At 41.6% G+C, this 14,844-nt stretch overlaps 2 long non-coding RNA genes across 2 annotated transcripts; both read left to right on the top strand.

Annotated features, from left to right (window-relative positions):
* Positions 1-9,354: 9,354 nt before the first annotated feature.
* On the top strand, positions 9,355-10,529 carry LOC140314323 (uncharacterized). Its single transcript, XR_011917134.1, has 3 exons — positions 9,355-9,444; positions 9,660-9,763; positions 10,403-10,529. It is a non-coding gene; the product is annotated as an uncharacterized lncRNA (long non-coding RNA).
* Positions 10,530-12,697: 2,168 nt separating this feature from the next.
* On the top strand, positions 12,698-13,464 carry LOC140314325 (uncharacterized). Its single transcript, XR_011917135.1, has 3 exons — positions 12,698-12,803; positions 13,097-13,247; positions 13,350-13,464. It is a non-coding gene; the product is annotated as an uncharacterized lncRNA (long non-coding RNA).
* The last annotated feature ends 1,380 nt before the right edge of the window (positions 13,465-14,844 follow it).

Here is a 14,844-nt window from a genome sequence, read left to right as displayed (position 1 = left end):
TGTCCTCTTGGTTTTTTTCAGCCGGTAGGAAATGATACTGAACATACAGAATATCAATTGCCTCTAATCTGAAAGTGCATTCTTGAAATGAGATAATACTGCCATGCCTAAGGTTATTCACTTGTCTATGCCTCTCCCACAGCATCAACGTGCGGGGTCATGTGTTGAATGTCAAGCAGGCAGACTGTGCAACCAAACAGGCTTGTCCCAGCCACTACTTTGTCCCACAGGACACTACTGTCCTCCAGGCTCTTCTTCTGCTCGTCCCTGTCCTCCCGTCAGTATCTATTCATTAGTATGTGTGACAACATGGGTTTGCTTATTCACTTAGCTGTACTTTTTCTTCTACAGCTAAGTTTGTCCTTGGTTGTCAATTTTGTTGTCTTAGTTCTTCAGTCAGGCCGCATAAATCTAATTTACTATTTTATCCAACTCACATAGCTGATAATGAAAAATGGTTCTGTCTGATCATTCAGGGCTCCTACTCCGATCAGCCTGGTGGTGAGGCAATGAAACACTGTCGACCGTGTGAGGCAGGTTCATTCTGTAACAGAGCTGGTCTTTCTGGACCTCAAGGTCTCTGTGACCCAGGACACTACTGCACCTCTGGAGCCTCCTCTGCCTCTCCAGTAAGCCATACTGAATAACTACTTGGATAACTTATCCAAAAGGAAAAAAAAAATATGAGAACATTCTCAAAATGAGCTGTGTTTGGGAGGAATAGCAAAAAATAAGACCAAATATCTGAGGTAGTGTAAAGAAAATGAAAGAATTATACAAATGCATCATTTTGAAGATACTAATTGGGACTTAAAAGGCTTTTAGCTCCATGTTTTAATATTGTATTACAAAACATGCTAATTGTAGAGTTGGAATTATCCAGGTTTTTAAATTTAATCTGTCTGAATTAAGTTGAAAGCTGTGTAGTTGATTTAACGTCAGCTTTTAATTTTGACCCACTATGCCCTTGGTTATTTGTCATTTGATGTGAAAATTAGATTAAAGATGTTTTTCCTTCCAGTTTGTAGTAGAAGAATAAATTACTGAAGTGCTTCTTTGGATAAGCTGTTGATAACGCGTGGGAAATGAATGACAGCTACCAACTCAAACTGCCCACTGCTTCATGATTAAACTTCTATAACAGTTAAAATGAGGCCAACATGATCAAACTCAAACATAACTTGACGCCCAAGAGGATTTCTGCTGTCCAAAGCCCGCAGATATTCAGCTTACCTTAGATTTATTCAACAAATGACATGACAATGATTAACATGTTTTTTAGATCGATGATTAGTAATTTTCTGAACTCCTACAGGTGGCTGTAGCATCTGGGGGTGTGTGTCCTGCAGGTTTCATCTGTCCTCAAGGGACCAAACACCCGCAGCAGCACCCCTGTCCCATAGGAACCTGGAGCAGCTCCGTGGGAGCCCAAAATCTGTCGTCCTGTCTGCCCTGCCCTCCTGGACTCTACTGTAACAATACCGGACTTAGCCAGCCTTTAGGATTATGTGAAATAGGTATTATTGTGACCATTCCTGTTGTATTGCAGTTTCATAGCAGGTGAAGTCTGTTTTTGTGTAACTCTGCACCGAAAATAACGTGTCAAAATCCTAAAATAGTATATGTTCTCAAGACAGAAGTGAAAAAAAGATACAAATAGAATATATTTGGATCAAGTTAATTTTATATAAGTAACCTCTGTATTGTCTAATTCATAGGTTATTACTGTTCAGAAGGGGCAGCGTTTTCAAAGCCCACCGATGGTGTGACAGGAAACATTTGTCCACTTGGACACTATTGTCCTGCAGGCTCAGCTTTTCCAATTCTCTGTCCTGATGGGACTAACACAAACACTACAGGTATAAGGAGTTTGATAGTAGTGACTGAACTACATTAAAATATCAGATGTCATCATCATTGCTTGACAGCTGTGTTTTTTTTATTAATACAGGGGCAAAAATGTGTGATGACTGCTTGTCTGGGACATACTGCCTGTCTGGAGAGGGTGTTCAGCCCTGTCCAGCAGGTCACTACTGTCTTGGTGGTGGTGTTGAGGGCATTTTGCCCTGTCCCCCTGGTACATACAGCTCTCTGTTTGGCCTCAGTCAAGTGGAGCAGTGCCTCATTTGTCCAGCAGGTGGGAGTATTGTCACATGCTTTTCAGTGCTCTGTTTAGAGGACATTAGTATTCCAGACATGCTGAATTTGATTTCAGTGTATTAATTCTATGTTTAAAATTAATTAATCTCTTTACTGGGTTGGTTCGAGCTAATTTACAGAAATGAAAGACAATAATTCAAAGTTTAATCATATTTAATTAACTAGATGAAGAATATATTATGATCTAAATTGGATTTGTTTTGAACATTCTCCATGCTTCACAGCTACTCAGTGATATTTTCCACAGGTTTTTATTGTGAAGACTGGGGGCTTTTTGAACCCACTGGGCCCTGCCAGGCTGGTTACTTCTGCATGGCAGGTACGCTACATAGGATACCTGTATAGTTGGTACCAGATGTTCAATATAATCTGTGTTTTAACCTGAACAAAGTGCTACAGCAAAAGATACCCTAGATACTGCTGAAGTGGACTGTATTCAGCTAAACTGAAATGTTCAACATCTCTAGGTGTAAACTTTGAGAACCCTGATGGCAACTTCAGCACAGGAATAGGAGGAGCATGTCCACAGGGGAGCTACTGTCCTGTGGGCACCAGTCTCCCTCTGCCGTGTCCATCTGGGACCTTCTCTGACAGGTTGATTGGTCAAAATATCGAACACAATATTTTTTCCACATTACCTCAACAGTTTGTGTCCACGTGCTTAAAAATTGCATTGTTGCAGTCTTTATCTTGCAGATGCCTCTGGCTGCAGTCCATGTCCAGGAGGTCAGTATTGTGGCGCTGCAGGTCTTACTCGGCCATCTGGTCTGTGTCAGGCAGGAACTTATTGCCCAGGTGGAGACACAACTAGCACAGGTAGAATTCAAAGTGCAGACTTTGATTTTCTAAGTTAATCTCATCTGTTCTTGTTGCCACAGTCATTTTCCCTGCCCATGCTTTTCCCTGCTCATGGAAAACATTGTTTGATTAACATGTGTTTTCTTGCATAGAATAAAATAGTGGGGAACAAACATAGATATGCAAGAAGAGAAACTGTTTCTGATAAATGCACCCAAATGCGTGATGGTGTTTGGAAGAAGTAATGAATTAATCAGGAATTTATCTCTGGATTTATCCCATTAAGAACAAAGTGGTGATAATTCAGTGATCTGTCGCGTCTGATTGGATTTTCCTCTTCAGGCTCAGAAGGAGGGCTTTGTCCATCTAGTCATTACTGTCCTGAGGGTAGTGCTAGTCCAGTGCCCTGCCCAGCTGGAACCTACACCATCCTCACAGGTCAGCCAGTGTGTTCCCGCTGCCCCGCAGGATATTACTGTCCAGAAAAGACTGGAAATTTTACCAAGTTCCCATGTCCCCCTGGGTTCTACTGTCCTGATGGTACATTCACACAAAGCACATAAGTCATGTGTATCATGTTCTTCTTTCTTATATATTCAAAAGTGTGGTCATTTGAATCCAACATAGCCTGTATAGATGCAATGTAAATGCCAACATGGCATCAGTCTGAAATGAAATTCCAATATGCATAGGAACTAAGCATGCAACGCAGTTTCCCTGTCCTCGAGGATACTACAACCCAGAACCCATGACTCAGAGCCTGGATAGCTGCCTCCCTTGCCCTCCAGGACACTACTGTGAGAAAGAACGGCTGACCAAAGTGTCTGGAAAATGCAAGGCTGGTCAGTAATAGTGTCTTTGTTCATTTCCACCAAACATACAATCATGTAGCCTAGTTTCCCAGTGTCAGGACTGTGTCCTCTATGCCAGCCTGTTTGGCTCCAGGGGCTGGAAAACCAGTCCAAAGCAGTCTGGAAGACTTTGGGGAGGGGAACAAAGAGTGCACATTAAGAATGAAACATCTCAACACCAGCAACATTTCACTAACACATTATTATTTTATTTTTTGTACAAATATGCAACAAAGGCAGGCCTTTTATGTCAGTGACACATTATTCACAAGTCTAAGGCTGAAATTAAAAGCATGTTTGCCTGGCTTATCAAGCATTTTTCCCCTCACCAGTGACTCATCTCTCTCACCTTGCTCTGTACCGCTGTCTCCTTGCAAAACCGAGTGTCTTGTTTTAACCTGAGCTGAGAAAGTTAACATGTGCTTTGTGTCTTGCTGTGCTTGTTCCTCTCAGGTTGGTTCTGTGTGTCAGCGGCGTGGAATTCTCAGCCCTTTGACCTTGACAATTACACAAATGCCAACTGTCTATGTCCTGCTACCTCCACCGGGGGGCGCTGCCAAATGGGATTTTACTGTCCTCTGGGAGGGTCAGAGCCCATACCTTGTCCTCCAGGGACTTTCTGTAACATTTCAGGTATTTAGATATTGATAACATAATTTACAATGCGCACAGTTCAATAGGATACAATAAGCATTATCCTCACAAGTAAGCTCTTGAAATGAACTCTTAAACATTTAGATTAATTAGTTCATGTGGTGTGATGCACATGTCCATGGACAGACCCAAAACAGTGTCTCAGAGCAAGTGTTTGTTTGCTGATGCCAAAAAATACTTGCTTTGTAAAATTCTGGCAGTGTAATGATGCTCTTACCACAGCGAGCAGCCTATCTCCCACTGTGTGCCACTGATTTCCTGCTCATAAGCTCTTTGTTTTCATTGCTTGGTTGGCTGTGTGAGCCTGGTGGAGCGTGCATGTTTTTTCATAGCGAACACAGTTCGTCATACCTTCTTTTCTTTTTGTGCGGGACCTAGTTGCACATTTCTAAGGTTGCACATCCCACCCTTTACAGAGCCATGTTGCAGTAATATGTGCAGAATGTGATTTAGAATGGTCTTGCTGGCAAGAGTAAGACCCTCTATGATTAAGACATTGTCTGGATGATAGTATATGTTGCTTCAAAACATGTATCATTCAGTATCAACAATGCCTTCAAGGACATGGCCACATGCATGAATGAACCATCATTCCACCATAGTTTCATGCTGCCTCTCCTCTTCTGTCTTAAGGGTTCATAAATTCCAAAGAGAATTAAAACGTTGATTTATTTGACCACATGTGTTAAGGTTCTATGTAATGGAGGACCCAAATGCACACAAGACACAGTCATGTTATCTTACTCCAGCAAGGAAGAGTGCTGAGCAAAAGTGTCAGGAAGATAGAAATGTAAAAACAAACAAATAAAATAAACAAATATAAAGTGAACTTTTACCCATGCAGTGAACTTCCCAGTATATTTACTTTTAGAAGAAAGTATGATTTTCTCTTTTCCTATGAAAACATGATAGTGGCTTGTTTCCAATTAGTTGTTTACTGACTTTTCTTAGCAATGTGCATCTTTTCCAGTTCTTCATAGCCACTTCAAAATGAAAATAAAGACAGTGTTGCTGCTACTACATTTAAAATGACTACCGTACATAATTTAGAAAATGACACAGCATCTGACAAAAAGATTTGCAAAACATTGTATTCTATTATCACTTACTTTTCACACAGCATATCATTTTTTTTCTAAAACTATTATTTTTGCTGTTTTTTGGGTTGACAAAATCCAACTAACAAATGCGCTTGTATTGCCCAAAAGGTTTAGCTTTGCCAATGGGTCCCTGTTCCCCTGGATATTACTGTAGTGGAGGAGCCACTAAGGCCAGACCAACCGATGGAGAAACAGGCAACATCTGTCCCCCTGGGACATACTGTGGTGAGTTCAGCTTTACTGACCTGGAATGGTTTTATAAACTAACCCATCTCTTTAGGCTTATTTAAAGTCATATGGTAAAGTGCTTGCTAATGAACAGTCCATTTGGTCAGTGCATGTCTGATGACATTGCTTAGTTTTATTGTTAAGAGGTTATTAAGAGGGAGTATAAAATGCCTTAATCTTGCACTATGAAATAATCTCACCCTGTGTCTGTTTCTTAAGAATCAGTAATGAATTGCTTCGTATAAACTGCAAGATAACCAAACCTGAAAAGTAACTTTTGTGAACTGTTTCTCTTTGACAATCCCAACACAGTACAAGAGTCTGCACAGTGCGATCATATCTTAATTTATACTCGAAAGGCGACTCTTTAGAATAAGTAGAGATAGTGCTTTATAGCTAAGGCCCCTGCTTACTAAGTAAAGCATGAGTCATTTAGATCCCAACTTTTCTCTCCATGGCCCATAGACATGCAAATGAAATGGACTGGAGATCGCAAACAAATACCTATGACTCAGGTGGATTAAACACTTGAAATTGCAGATCTGTATATGTGTGAGTCAGCCTTTTCTGTTTGTGTTTCGGCTATTAATAGAGTACTGAACTGTGTAGGGTACGCCTCTACATACTGCCAAGTTTATCTTGATATAGACTGTGCTGCCCTCAACAGTAACCCTGCATTGACATTTAGTACCCTAAAGAAATGATAAGTTGATCTTTTTCAACTGTTTCTGTCTGCAGTTGAGGGCTCAGGAGAGCCAGAATTGTGTCCAGCGGGTACTTTCTCCCCAGTGTCTGGTCTGACTAATGAGACAGGCTGTCAGCCCTGTACAGCAGGTTTCTACTGCAGAGAAGCAGGTCTCAGGGCTCCGACTGGACCCTGCAGCCAAGGTCAGTCAGTATGCTGCTTTAGTCATTTGTGTTTTATGATTCTGGTAGTCACCTGTTTGATAACAACATTTGTGTTTGACACATTCCTTTTAATAAAACCCTTACATTTTACACTCGACTATATTCTGTGCACCTCCATAGGCCACTGGTGTCCTCCTGGTCAGACTGTGGCTACAGCTCTGCCATGTCCTTATGGTCACTTCTGCTCAGAGGGCAGCTCAGCTCCAGAGCCGTGCCCAAAGGGAACATACCAGGATAGAGACAAACAGTCATCCTGTGCTGTCTGCGAGGCAGGTTAGAGGGCTTATAAACCTTTCAGCCTTCCTTGAGAGGCATACATCTCGGCTTGTTATGCAGTGTTAATCAGCCTTTTACCAGTTCTATCTGGATGTAATGGAAAAAGCTCTTAAGCAGGCCAGAGAGTGTTTAAGTGTTTATCTATTGCAGCTGAGGGGTTTCCACATGTTTGTTTTCTATTTATTATACTGCACCTTGCAAGTTTTATTTAAATAAGTAATTTGCAATTCAGACACCTTAATAGAACAGAAGCATAAGTGTTTTATTTTCCACCACAAATGAGCGTTTCTCCTCTTTCAAGGGTTCTACTGTGATTTTAGACTCCATCCAGCCAATGCCTCTTTACTGAGGCCATGCCCTAAAGGACATTACTGTCCTGTGGGTACAGCTCTGCCCAACCAACACCCCTGTCCCATAGGCTCCTTCAATCCAAGAGAGCGCACAGACAGCCCAAAAGGCTGCATTCCATGTTCTGCTGGACACTACTGCCCTTCTATTGGACTGTCAGAACCGGCAGGTGAGAAGAGCTCCTTTCTCTTCTCCTCTCCTCTCTTTTCTTCCCTTTCAGCATTCTACTGTGATTCCAACCATCAAGCTTCCACAGTCTTCTAAGATATTCATTATGCATGAGTGCATTGCATTACAGGTTTTATAAAGTTCAAAGCAAGGTTATCTTGTGTCTATTTTAAATTTTAAATAGGCACTTCGTCTTGCAAAGCATTTTGGCCACTGCACTGGGTTGCAGATCATTTTCACACCATATTTACCCATTTATTTAAAAACACATTTTTACACAGAAAGATTAATTTGGGTGATTTACTTGTTAAACCTTGAAGTTGTGGTCCCATAATGCACTGCATGACATTAAGAGAGAATCACTGTATGATCAAAATGTGTTGTCATGTTTTTTTCACCAACAGGACCGTGCCATGCTGGTTATTTGTGCAAACTGGGAGCGTCCTCTCCCAGTCCCCTGGATGGACTCTTTGGTTCCCTATGTCCGCCTGGTCACTACTGCCCTTCAGGTCACTTGCTTGCCCTTTCCTTAATAAGTTGCTACCAGCCACTTTGTCAGTGCTGCTTTACTGCTGATGCCTGAAATTGATCAAGTGCAGCGGCTGCACACTGTTAAGTAACTGTAATGTAATACTGATTAAGATTGCTTTACAGGCTAATGTAACCAAATTTATACGGTGTTAGGCTATTAACATTCTGCACCATTACATTGTAGGGCTGCAATGTTTTATTCATGATAATTACCATTTTGAGGCCAACAGGAAGTTCTGACATCATATATCTTGTAACTTTTTATACAGTTGTTTTTGAATAAATTCACACACTTGCTCTCTTTTACTTGGCTGACCCTTATCTTCGAAATGCTGCTGTAGGGTAAACTCTGCCTTGTTATGAGTTGCTCAATGTTGCGCCCAACAGTGTCCGCCATATAAAAGTGTCTCACTTGTTTACTTGCACTTAAATTCTGTAAAAACAATGTGCAAAAACAGACTTGTGTGTGTGTTGCCAACTCTATTGCCCAAGTCTATAACTACATAATTATAATATTCTTTTAATAGTTTTTGCATACACTTGTTTATTGGAGTTGAAATGTGTGTTTTGATTTGTGTCGTATTTGCAGGCACCACAGCTCCTGAGGTCTGCCCTAAAGGAAGCTGGTCAAACAGCTCAGGCCTGCGTAACCAGGAAGACTGTAAACCCTGTCCGGGGGGATCTTACTGTGACTCTCCTGGCCTCACTAAACCTAGTGGATTTTGTAATGAAGGGTACTCCAGCCAAGACTTACTCATGAAAAATTCTCCCCAGCGATCTTATAATCAAACTGTTTTCATGCTGTCATGTTTTTCATTCAGATATTACTGCTCAGAGGGAGCTGTCACATCTACCCCTATTGATGGAATTACAGGGGGACCATGTCCTGAGGGTCACTACTGCCCAGAGGGAACTGTTCAACCTTTGCCCTGTGATCCAGGGACTTATGTGGCGGTTACACATGCTACTCAGTGTGAGCTCTGTATGCCAGGCTGGTACTGTGTGTCCGGATCTCTTTACCTCTGTCCCGCAGGTTTGTGGTTCTCTTAAGGTTTAATCTTAAAACCACTTAAGAAATACATTTAGCTGTATGCAAACACCACAGATGTTTTTCATCTCTTAAAAAAACAGATGTAATGATACAATTAATTAAGTTTTTCGTCCTGAATTATCGTTCCTTTTGTTTGTCTTGGGGTCTGTAGGCTTTTACTGCCCTGAGGGAACTGGATTTGACTTGAAAAGCTGTCCAGAGGGAACTTATGGTCCAGACCTTGGCTATTGGTCTGTTTCCCAGTGCAGACAGTGTGATGGAGGCCATTATTGCTCTTCCAGAAATGGCACAGCTGTCACCGGACCATGCCAAGAAGGATATTACTGTTCACATGGAAACATCTCTCCACAGCCTCTCTTAGAGGCTGTCGGTAAACAAATATCTGTACAAGCCATGCACTCCATGCAAACTGGCTCATTTAGGAAGCATAAGATAGTATAAGCTGGTGACACAAAAATCAGTTTGGGTAATATATTAGAAAAAATATATATTTCTTGTATTGATTAGGAAGTGGCTAGTGCGCTTTTTTTTAGGTCATTGAAAAAAGGCAGCCAAGTTATGTTTGAACTGTGTGTCTCTCACCAGGAGGAGGGCCCTGTCCCACCGGTCATTACTGCCCCAAGGCCACTGTCCATCCTCTGCTGTGTCCACGTGGAACATTCTCCAACCTCAGCAAATTAGTGTCCAAGGTCACTTTCACTCAATATTACATTCACCCGTCCTCTTGACATTGACTGACAGTGAAGTCCTTCCATTTGAGATCACACCAGGCCTGTGATTTGTCCGAAATTCTGTGCAGTAGCTATATATCTAAAGCTGTATTGTGAAAAAAATGTGAAATGAATGAATGCGTAATAAAGTGATTTGTCACATGAATACATACAAGCAAATAGAAAGAAATAGGAGCTTTAAGAGGAACGTAATAACCACTGATGAAAGGATAAGCTTAACTATATACTTAAATAAAACAGTCTTTTAGGAAAAAACAGCTTTTAGTGAGAGGACATTTGGATACATTTTTTAAAATTGCACTCTCGTAGTTTTGTATGTATTTTTTCACACGATAATTATTTCAATGTCATATAAGTTATTCATCTTATTATATATTATATATATATATATATATATAATGGGCTATATAGTATCTTAGAAAAATCTATCATGCTCTGGTACATACAAGTCCTTTACAGTATATACAGTAGCGTATTATGGTTGATCTGTCTTTCATTGTGACAACCAATCAATATCTGGCTCTTGGTCAATGTTACAAAATATCCTCACTTTCCTCACATCACTTTCTCTTCCACCTCCTCTTTGTCTCCTCTCAGGAGGATTGTCAGCCTTGTCTCCCAGGCTACTACTGCGATGCTCTTGGGCTTTCAGTACCTTCGGGGAAATGCTGGGAAGGTTTCTTCTGTCTAGGGGGAGCAGATCGTCCTGACCCACCTTTCAGAGACAACCATGGAGGACCATGCCCAAGAGGTGCTCTGCAGAGATCTATACCTCCATTTAGAAATAAAAAAAAAAGTAACAACTCACCAAAACAGTGATTAGGAAAACATGGGGGTAATTACATCAGCTAGTTCAGGAAGTAATTGGCAGTATAAAGCTATACTTTTCATGACATTGTTGGAAATACAACGCAAAGGTGAATTTCAAAACACATAATTATGTTTATAATTTACATAATTTCGATCGAGCCAAGTTTGCTCGTAAAAAAAATTAAAATAAATAAATAAATGAATAAAACATACACACGTTTTTTAACTTTTAGGGCCAAACAAAAGCAGCTGCTCTTTGAGGCTGGAGACTGAACCCTGTGTCTTGTGCATTGTGTGTGTTTTTGTGTGCGTCCTTTTCTTTCATGACTCTCGTTCTCGTTCAAGCAGGATATTACTGTTCAGAGGGCTCTGTGGCTCCTCAGCACTGCCCCTTGGGAACCATCAGCACAGAAGAAGGCCAAGCCAGCTGCAGTGCCTGTCCCCAGGGGTAAACTTGCTTATCAGCCACAAACAGTCACTTGGAATTGTTAACAAGAACTTTGCAAGAAATGTAGCTATACATGTGTGTATATATCGTACAAGCTTTTGATGTTTACACGCATAAGGGATTTTTTTCTCCTCTTGCCTTGCTTACAAGTATATATGCATACATTAGCACACTCAAGCTTGATTGCCACCAGCAGCAGCCAAATTATACCATTGTTGTTTTGTCGGTCAGTTTTTATTGCCCTGGCAGAAGCAATGCCTCTCAACCAGAGAGTTTTGAGTGTCCAGTGGGTCATTACTGCCCGTCCAGGACTTCGTCCAAACACCAGCACCCGTGTCCAGCTGGATCCTTCAATCCTCACGCTCGGATGATAAAACCTCAGGACTGCTTGCCGTGCCCTCCAGGTCACACATCATTTACTGCTAATGATTATTAGAGTCCACGAGGCTTTAGTAGCTGACCCAGGGTTCATGTAAATGATCGTGATGGTAATTACACACTCTATTGAAACAATATATCCACTTCAATGAGCATGCTGTAAAAAATGTAATCAGAAGCATGGAGATTATCTGGATATATTTGGTATGTCAGCTTGGATTCATAAAGCCTACAGAGCTTGCTCTTCATTAATTTTCTCTTTGTATATTTTTGGGGCTTATTTTCAATTCCATGCAATTTCACTCAGTTTTTCATGTTAAATCAGGCTTCTACTGTGATTCTCCTGGGAAGAATGTTGCATCAGGCCTGTGTAGTGCAGGGTACTACTGCCTCTCTGGAGCCAAGTCACCCACACCTGAGGATGGAGGGTTGACAGGTGATAGATGTCCTGAAGGGCATTACTGTCCTCAGGGCTCCTCAACACCACTGCCCTGTCCCATAGGATATTACAGCAACAAAACCACAAACAGTCTTCTCTCTGACTGCCTGCCTTGTCCTCCAGGTTGAAACTAATTTAGCATGTTGTTGCATTCCATTGCATAACTTGAATCATTTGGCAATAACCCCTTCATATCGTGCCTGAGACTGCTTTACCAGGTTGTTGTTTTATTTTGTAGGTTTCCTGTGTGTCAGCAGAGGGCTCTCTTTCCCTTCCCATATCTGTCCAGCTGGCTCTTATTGCCCTGGCAAAGAAAACGGCAACCAGGAGGACTCAATAGCCTGTTCACCTGGAAATAAGTGCCCACCTGGATCTAATAAACAGGTACCCTGCTTTCCGGGGTCCTACCAGAATTTACCAGGACAGGTGAGGACGATGAGAATACACTGTTATTTATATTCTGGCATGTCCTGTTGTCCCAAAATGGACGGTTACCTTTTTGTATACAGTTAAAATAATCTCCCATGAATGTGCTGTATTATAGACAAAATTTGGTTTCAGATCCTGAGGGAAATACATGTTTTACTATGAATTGTACCTTGCCTGAATGCAAACAGCCTATAAAACACAGGACTTTAATGTTTGTGAGACTTTTATTTGTACATTTTGCAGTTATGGTCCTTTACTGTCATCATCTAAAGTTTAGCTTTAGCAGCCTCATCATAAGCATCAAATGGTAATGATTAATGATTTTTTTTCTGCCATCTAAAAATATGTCTTTGCATAATTTACTCTTCCACAGGCAGACTGTCTTACATGTCCAGCAGGATTTTTCTGTGCTGGCTCGGTGGATGCTGACACTGGAAGTCTGTCTGGGACTCACACTCCCACACTGTGTCCTGAAGGATATTTCTGCCCACCAGGTAGGCAATGATAGCTCTGATATTAAAACGCATATGAAAAATGTGCAGTGTTATCAGATCATGTCATCACATACTGTATAGACAGATGTGACACAAGTCATGCAGCAGTCAAGCTCAGGGAGATTATTGCATGCAAAACACACTGAGGCTCTCAGGCAAGTGGCTGCGAGGCTAAATGGCTTTCTAATTAAGCAAGTGGTCATTATATGGCTGAGATAGGCTTGGTTTTCACAAAGTGCTATGTGATGTTTAGTCCCGGACCATCTGTAGATATTGTACACGTTTATCTACAGGAACGCATACTGGTGAAGCTTTCCCATGCCCAGCTGGCACTTTCAGCATGCAGATGGGGTTGTCCAATAAGTCAGACTGTGAGCTCTGCCCACCGGGGAGGTACTGCAGTTCATCTGGGCTGACTGCTCCAACTGGCCTCTGCTCTCCTGGGTAAACATATGAGTATAACAGACAGAACATACTTTATCTGTTTAATTTAGTCATCCATATATCCCTCCCAGTTATCTGTCTTAATCATCTTTCTGTCCTTAGTTACCTTTGTGCACAGGGTTCTGTTTCTGCTCAACCGGAGGACGGCCCAACTGGACGCCGCTGCTTTGCAGGGTCCTACTGCCCGCAGGGTACCAGCTACATGGTTCCCTGTCTTCCAGGCACCTTCAGCTCCTTAGACGGTGACATAAAACTTTCTATAATCACACAAATACACACTTGCATAGGCAACATAATAGACAGAGTTATCTGATGTTATTGTTTTTGTGCCAATTAACAGAAATTTTTTACTTGACAGTAATTTTACCTCAAATCAAATATACGCTACTTTTCAAAAATCTTTTCAAACAGGTGCAGTTTCTATGGAGGCATGTCAGCCCTGTTTGCCTGGCTACTACTGTGCTAAGGGCGGCCTCTCCTCCCCATCTGGGCCCTGCAGCCCTGGCTTCTACTGCAGAGAGGGATCAAAAACTGCCACACCTTTGGGAAATGTCACAGGTAACAAGACTCTTCTTCTTGCCCTTTACATAGTGGTAATTATTGTATGGCATTACAGGTCACTATATTTTAGCAATCCTACTTTTAAGTACCAAAAGTTAAGGTCATCGACACAAGCTAAAAAAGAAAATTACCTAGCAGAATTTCCTCTCCGTGTACTTATGGTTTTATTTAACATTTTCATGCCTTTATCTCTGCAGAGCTGTGGAAGTCTTCACAAAACTTTGACTAGTCCCTGCTGCTTTCTCTTTGTATTTTTCTTGCTGAGACCACAAAAAATGCCTTTGGCCTTTTAGTTTGCTCACTAACCTAATGCGTAATGACATCCAATAAAGGTTTATTGTCTCAGTTACAAGGGATATGGCATCTTCAGCCCCATTTGCTGGTGATTCAACCCTGGGTCATTTCCATGGTGATGGATGTCCTGCAGGCCACTATTGCCCTAAAGGGAGTGCAAAACCAATCCCCTGTCCTCCAGGTAAAAAGCTAACATATTCAGACAGAGCTCTGAAAGAAGAGGTGGAAATCATGTCTGTTGGCTTGTGTCATGAAGGTGTCGCTGCGTTGACTTTTATAAATGTTCTATCACTTCCCTGAAAGAGCCATGTATCTGACCTCTCACTTTATATTACACAGCTTCAAAAGGTTGTGTAAAGTGTCTTGAAATCCCCCAGGGGTATAGTATGATGGCTAAATCTATCCAGAACTTTAGACAAAGTAGTAAAATGTAATGGGAGTCTAAGAGCTCTGTCAGAATGTTCAGGTATATCCTTATGTGAATAAATTGAGCTATCAGCTGTATGGATCGCACATGTGTGTAGATGTTTGTGCATGTGATGAAAAGAACAAAGGTTTTCTTTCTTACAGGGTGATTTGTCTCTTGTGCAGGCACTTTCTTGGGGAGGTCTGCAGGGGAATCTGAGGCTGACTGTGAAGCTTGTTATGCAGGCTCATATTGCCCCTCGTGGGCTCAGACATCTGTGGACCTCCTCTGCCCCTCGGGGTGGTTTTGTCCCACAGGATCAGTGTCTGGACATCA

Source organism: Leuresthes tenuis, unplaced genomic scaffold (genome assembly GCF_036924035.1).
Source record: "Leuresthes tenuis unplaced genomic scaffold, fLeuTen1.0.hap1 SCAF_9, whole genome shotgun sequence".
In the NCBI taxonomy this organism is placed as follows: domain Eukaryota; kingdom Metazoa; phylum Chordata; class Actinopteri; order Atheriniformes; family Atherinopsidae; genus Leuresthes; species Leuresthes tenuis.
Note: the sequence above shows the minus strand (reverse complement) of the source record. Positions and strands in the feature narration are given on the sequence as shown.